The sequence below is a fragment of the Branchiostoma lanceolatum genome, chromosome 2, assembly GCF_035083965.1.
Source record: "Branchiostoma lanceolatum isolate klBraLanc5 chromosome 2, klBraLanc5.hap2, whole genome shotgun sequence".
Taxonomy (NCBI): domain Eukaryota; kingdom Metazoa; phylum Chordata; class Leptocardii; order Amphioxiformes; family Branchiostomatidae; genus Branchiostoma; species Branchiostoma lanceolatum.
The window spans coordinates 16,112,571-16,119,398 of record NC_089723.1 but is presented as its reverse complement, the minus strand read 5'-3'; positions in this window follow the sequence as shown (position 1 = coordinate 16,119,398).

The following is a 6,828-nucleotide window of genomic DNA, read 5'->3' as shown; positions in this document are numbered from 1 at the left end:
AAAGAACAGGAAAGCCAACATTTGTTTTGTTTTTATTGCATACACAGTAAACCGCTTCATGGCGTAACACAACAGGGTTGTACTGAAGAATACTAGTTACATATTCGGACAGATTCATATGATCCACTCACACCGGGAAGGACCCCTACTCTTTTTAATAAGTGTGGTGGCTTCTTTCACGTGCTCAAGGTGTGGCTCTCCTCAAACACAGGACCTCCATTTAACGTATTATCCGAGGGACGTCCCTAACCAAAGCTAGGTACTCATTTACACCTGAGTGAAGTGAGGAAAGTCCTGTAAAGTGCCTTTCCCAAGGGCACAACGTCAACGGGACAAATCAGGGAACCCTGGATTCGAACCCAGTACTTCTGGGTTCTGAGGCCAACCGGGAAACATCCTGCCACTGCGCCCCTGCGACGCCATTTGCAAGGCAATGCAGACTATGTCACTTCTCATCCCTCCCCCATGAAAAAATTGTTTGTTGACCACAATTACAAAGTCACCTTGTACAGGCATGCAGGGGTTTTTCTAGAAAAATTTAATAAGAGGGAGCACACACAGGGAGCGAATTCTATGTATTTATGGAAGAATCCATCGCTGAGTGAAGGCTGTATGCTGGATATTAAGCTAAAATCTGAATTCGACAAGGGGGGTTGGGCTGAAACAAGAGGCGAAGTGCCCCTCTTTCCTGATTTAGATAAACCCCAAGCATAGATCATTGCAAAACTACCAGAGAAAAAAAAATTCCCTATGCTTATAGCGGACAAATATAGAATGGAAGAAGATAAAAGTTTTCATGCTTGTATGTCATGAGTCTGTATCTGTATCTGTATCTATATAGCCGGTATAACCGCCATTAGGCGTAACACACCAGCTTTGCAGGCACGCGGCGCGGCAGCAGCTGGTCATATTACACCGAACGGTCTAGCTGTTACACCTAGTCTTTGCATATCTGACTGCAACCGTTCTTTAAAGGTACTTAGTGATGAAGCTCCTACAGTACTTGATGACAACGAGTTCCATTCTACTATGGTTCTCGGGAAATACGAATTTTTGAACATATCACAGTCTACTCACCAATGTTGCTGACATCTATCTTGTTTGTTGCCATCTTCTCTCTCTTAATCCTCAGATCCCACGACTTGCCTCCCCTCTTTGTAGGATCATCGGTTTTGGCCGTTGTGTCTTTCTCTGAAATGATAACAAATATGATGTAGAACATAATGTTTAAACACTTAGACCCATGCATTCTTAACACTTGAGTTACTAAATATTGGTGAGCAGATGATTCTATTAAGGCAAAACACTGTTTAGTCATGAAAATGGCAAGTTGTACTCTGGTTTTAAAAGAATACACATTCTAAAAGACTTATGACATTCACATCTCTCCAACTGGGGGTACTAATGTCGTAGAATAGTCAGACATGTCAGAGGTACCACACATACCAGTAGCCAAGCTTCCTTTGTCTTCCTTATCAACTTTCTTGGCTTGGATGTCTTCGTCTTGACCCGTCAGTCTGGTAGAAACCATTTGATGAGAGGCACCACACATGTCAGTGACAACTGAGTTGTCTTGCTCCTCCTTTTCAAGACCCTGGGCATCTTGGTGCAACAATGCGGTGGGTGTAGTTTGGACCAAGTCTTGTGGGCTTTCCTTGACAACTTTCTTAGCAAGATCATTGACATCTTCACCTTTGTGGGTTGGTGTAATAGGTGTAGCTCGGTCGCCACATGTCTTGTTGACAAAGTCTTGTGAGTATTCCTTGTCAGCTTTTTTTGAAAGATCTTGGAGATCTTTTCCTTGGTGCATCAGTGTGGTAGATGTAGATTGGTCACCATTCACAAAGTCTTGTATCTCTTCCTTGTCATCTTTCTTGGATAGACCTTGCACATCTTGGTGCATCAATGTAGTTGGTGTGGATTGGTCACCGCACGTTTCCTTGACAAATTCTTGTGTGCCTTCCTTGTTAACTTTCTTGTCGAGATCTTGGACATCTTGATCTTGATGCATCAATGTCGCAGGTGTAGACTGGTCATCACACATTTCATTGACAAAGTCTTCTATATCTTTCTCCTCAACCTTGTTGGCGAGACCTTGGACATCTTCTCCAGTGCCACACATCCCATTGACCCAGTCTGCTATGTCCTCTTCTTCAGCTCTCTTGGCAAGGTTTTGTACATCTTCATGAACCCATGATTCCTCCGCCGCCAGTCTTGGAGTGGACAGTGGCGTGCCCGCGGGGGACTGGCAGGTGTAGTACGGGTGAACCCACGATTCCTCCACCGCCAGTCTTGGAGTGGACGGTGTCGTGCCCGCGGGGGACTGGCAGGTGTAGTACGGCACGTGTCGCGGGCTGTGTTTGGCGTGAAACACAAACATTGTTGCCACAGTTTCTATCATCGCCCAATCATCTCGCTGCACAGATGTACACTTCAGGAATGGTGGCTCCTCAGCACAGTTGGGTTGGTCAGGGTAGTGTGCACAGGCGTCATCATAAACTGGTGTCAACAACACCTCAGCTGCAGGTGATGATGGCTTTGGTGTGTTAACAGGTGACTGGCACTCAAAGGGAAGGCGAGGCAGTGGTTGTTCTGCTAGGCTGTCATTAGTAGTAGTTGCCAGATCCACAATGTCATCCTCTTTTATAAATGAAGTGACACATTGGCTGGACTGTGGCTCTTCACAACCAATCAAGACAGGGAGGTCACCTTCAGGGGTCTGACCACTGGTGAACTGACCGTTGGACATCGCCGCACTCATGTTTTCACCATTGTAGCTACTGAACAGATCACATCCTGCCTCTTGTAGCATGGAGGAAATGTCGAGATCGGGCGCTGCATTTAGCCAATCCTCAATATCTTGCATTTCATCATCTCTGGCCAGGACCCTGATGTCCTCATGTGTTGGTGTGGCTGCCGGTGACTCTGTAGCTTGAACTTGGAGCTCTGGGCAGGGTGTTTCTGTGGGAGATAGCCCAGTGTAGTACGGCAGCCAACGTTGTGAGGTTTTGGCACGGAATACAAACAACCTGGCCAGTTCCTCGATCTGTGGCACATCCTCTCTCTCAACTATTGAGTGATACTTGCTTGACAAGCTTTCTTCTGGATCCTTCCAGATGTCTTGTAAGTCCTGGACTGTCTTGTCTTCACATCCTGGGCTGGACTGTGGCTCTTCACAACCAATCAAGACTGTGCGGTCACCTTCAGGGGTCTGACCACTGGTGAACTGACCGGTGGACGTCGCCGCATTCATGTTTTCACCATCGGAGTAACTCAACAAATCACATCCTGCCTCTTGTAGCATAGAGGAAATGTCGAGATCAGGCGCCCCATTTAGCCAATCTACCACATCTTGCATTTCATCATCTCTGGCCAGGACCCTGATGTCATCATGTGTTGGTGTGACTACTGGAGACTCTGTAGCTTGAACTTGGAGCTCTGGGCAGGGTGTTTCTGTGGGGGATAGCCCAGTGTAGTACGGCAGCCAACGTCGTGAGGTTTTGGCACGGAATACAAACAACCTGGCCAGTTCCTCGATCTGTGGCACATCCTCTCTCTTAACTGTGGAGGTATACTTGCCCGACAAACTGTCTTCTGGATCCTGCCAGATGTCTTGTAAGTCCTCGACTGTCTTGTCTTCCCATCCTGGGGGAAGAACTGAGTGGCTGGACTGTGGCTCTTCACAGTGAATCAAGACTGAGCGGTCACCTTCAGGGGTCTGACCACAGGTGAACTGACCGTTGGACGTCGCGGCACTCATGTTTTCACCATCGGAGCAACTCAGTAGATCACATCCTGCCTCTTGTAACATGGAGGACATGTCGAGATTATGTCGCTCTTCACAACCAATCAAGACTGACCGGTCACCTTCAGGGGTCTGATCACTGGTGGACTGACCGGTCGACGTCGCCGCACTAATGTTTTCACCATCGGAGCAACTGAACAAATCACATCCTGCCTCTTGTAGCATGGAGGAAATGTCGAGATCGGGCGCTGCATTTAGCCAATCTTCCACATCTTGCATTTCATCATCAACAGCCAGGACCCTGATGTCATCATGTGTTGGTGTGACTACTGGAGACTCTGTAGCTTGAACTTGGAGCTCTGGGCAGGGTGTTTCTGTGGGAGATAGCCCAGTGTAGTACGGCAGCCAACGTCGTGAGGTTTTGGCACGGAATACAAACAACCTGGCCAGTTCCTCCATCTGTGGCACATCATCTCTCTCAACTATGGAGTGATACTTGCTTGACAAGCTTTCTTCTGGATCCTTCCAGATGTCTTGTAAGTCCTGGACTGTCTTGTCTTCCCATCCTGGGGGTAGAACTGAGTCAGAACTCACGGTTGGTGAAGTTGTTGGGAAACTTCCTCCGCTCTCGTTGCGGTAAAACGGTCCCAAGAAGTCCGCATGCAGTGGTCCACCGTAGATGGACATGGTTGGGTAGGCACCATCCGAACTTGGCTCGAAAAACTTCGACATCGCGAGGGAGACACAAAAATCGTGACCGAACGCGGCGAAATCTTCTTCGAACTGAAGTAAACAGCGGGTTGTCAAGGATGACCACGCGGTACAATGGCGTTCCAGAACAGGCGACGGTTCCAGCCATTGTTGACGCCATTTTGTTTCGCCCCCCTCCCCCATAACACCAGTGAGTCATGGATGTTGACGTTAAACGTTACCTACCTTCAGTAACATCGAGATTTCTTACAAGATCAGTAGGTTAAAGTCAAATACAGTGACTTACGTCATTATTTTTCTCATTCAGACATTTCCAAGTGTTTAAAGCTGGCGTAACGTTCAAGGAAAATAGAAGAAGCGCCAGATCGAACGAAGAAAAGTGACGAACGAAAATGACTTTTAATTTCACAAAGCTTAACCCTCGTTCCTTCAGCTCAAGTTTGAATATTGAAGAATACCTGTCGAAGAAAATGTCAGGCATCCTGTCACTTTGTCCCGTTCCCGGCAGGAAGAAACAACCAGTCACAGAGTTGTTTGGACCAGTCGTAGCCACTAGCATGGCAGCCATCTTGAACATGTAGCGAGGGTCTGCATGAGGGATCCTGGTAACCTTCAGGGTCTGCATGGGGGATCCTGGTAGCCCTTAACGGTAGATGTAGGAGAGAAGGCAAAGATTGCGGTATACTCTGGCGACCGAGCAACAACTAACGTATATAGTTAACGGAACGAATTCATTGTGTTATTCCATTGTATACATTCAATGGGAAGATTCATAGAAAAGATCGAGACTTGACATTAAATTTGCGCCATGACATAGAACTTACAAATGCGGTGTCAAACAAAAAAGCTAGAACCCATCATCGATGGAAGTGTACTAGTATATCTTAAGTGACCTACGTCACTCATAGATATTAGATGTGTCAGGATTCATTCTCTTTTTCTTTCATTGATAGGCTTTAGACACACACACACACACACACACGCATACACACACACACACACACACACACACACACACACACACACACACACACACACACACAGAGCTCACAGAGTCCAGCTTTAAAAGTGTAGTCTGTATTTCTACTGGGAGCTGATTCCATACTGAGACAGCTATGTACGTAAATGTCATCTTCAAAGCATTTGTCCTAGGTTTGTCCAGTCTAAAGTTGGCTTGGAAGCAAACCGTGCTCTGTGCTTATGCTGTTTGTTGCCAGAAAACAGTCTGCTCCTAAGACATACAGGTTCACTAGTGAGAACAAGTCTTCTAATAGTACTCATTGTGTTCAATGATAGTCTCGTTTCCACAGATTTCCACCCTGGTTTCAACTGAAGCAAACGTGAAGCTTTGTTTTGCACTATTTATAGTTCGTAGTGCTTGACCAAACAGGGCTACAGTAGTCCACATGAGTCAAAGTAAGGCGTTCAATTACCATTTTAAGAGTGTCTGGTCCATGTATGTCGCACACCTTTTAATCATTCCAAGTGACCTGGCCATTTTCTTTGAAGTTGTCTTTGTATGAGTGTTCCAGGTGAGACGTTCGTCAACAGTTGTACCAAGTAGTTTTACCTCCGTGACTTGTTCAATACGTTTGCCATCAACAGTTAGGTTGAGTGTGGGTCTTGCCAACAGTTTGGGTGAACTCCCCAGAACCATACATTTTTTTTTTTTAGGAAAAGATTATTCATTTTTACCCAGCTGCAGATGTTGTTCACCTCTCTTTGAAGTTTACATGAAATTCTGTCAATTGAAGGGTCGCAGGTGTAGGCTGAGGTGTCGTCAGCGTACATATCTGCTCCGGCCTGTGTTATTGCAAGCGGCAGGTCGTTTGTGTAAATCGTGAAAAGAAGGGGCCCTAAACAGCTACCTTGAGGAACGCCACAAGGTAACTCAATAAAAGAAAAGTTTGTCCCATTGATGTGTACACATTGCTCCCTGCCTGTCAGGTAGCTTGCCATCCATTCTGTTGTGGATTCACTGAAGCCGTAACATTCTAGTTTCTGAAGTAGGCAACTGTGGTCGACTAGGTCGAAAGCAGCTAGCAGAAAAGTCTAGGAAAATGGCACCTACCAAGTTTCCCTGATCTATATTGCGATACCACTCATCCACCATGTGCAACAATGCAGTACAAGTTGAATGGTTTTTCCTATAAGCGTGTTGGTGATTGGACATTAGTGAGTTCTGCTGAAAGTAATCTGAGACTTGTTTACTGACGATACGTTCCATAATCTTGCTGGTAGCAGAGAGCAGACTGATAGGCCTGCTGATTGAACCACAGAGGGATGCTGTTTTTGACTTTGGAATGGGTACGACCTTGGATTTCTTCCATTCCCTTGGGGAGACTGAGGTGTTCATAGACAAGTTGATGATG